Consider the following 238-nt stretch of genomic DNA (forward strand, 5'->3'; position numbering starts at 1 on the left):
AGCGCCAGGGAGGCAGGTGGCTCCGCGGGAGGGGCCCCAGGTGGGCGAATTCCCACGCCTTCTCTCCCGCAGCCCTTTCTTGTGGCCGAGAGACTTCGATCGAGGGTATGACTCCCTTTGTGCGCGCCTTGTGCCTGGCGTTCTCGAGACTCTCCCAGTCGATTTATTTCACAATAAAAAGTTACACGATGAATAATAATGTGTACAAAAACTGTGAATGAGTGCGTGTGAGTGTGCG

At 55.0% G+C, this 238-nt stretch overlaps 1 protein-coding gene across 1 annotated transcript in view; it reads right to left on the reverse strand.

The window, feature by feature from the left end:
* LOC119594274 overlaps window positions 1–238 on the reverse strand; it is a gene marked incomplete in the record, with an annotated part of 36109 nt that overhangs the window by 5923 nt on the left and 29948 nt on the right.

This window comes from Penaeus monodon, chromosome 33 (assembly GCF_015228065.2).
Source record: "Penaeus monodon isolate SGIC_2016 chromosome 33, NSTDA_Pmon_1, whole genome shotgun sequence".
Taxonomy (NCBI): Eukaryota; Metazoa; Arthropoda; class Malacostraca; order Decapoda; family Penaeidae; genus Penaeus; species Penaeus monodon.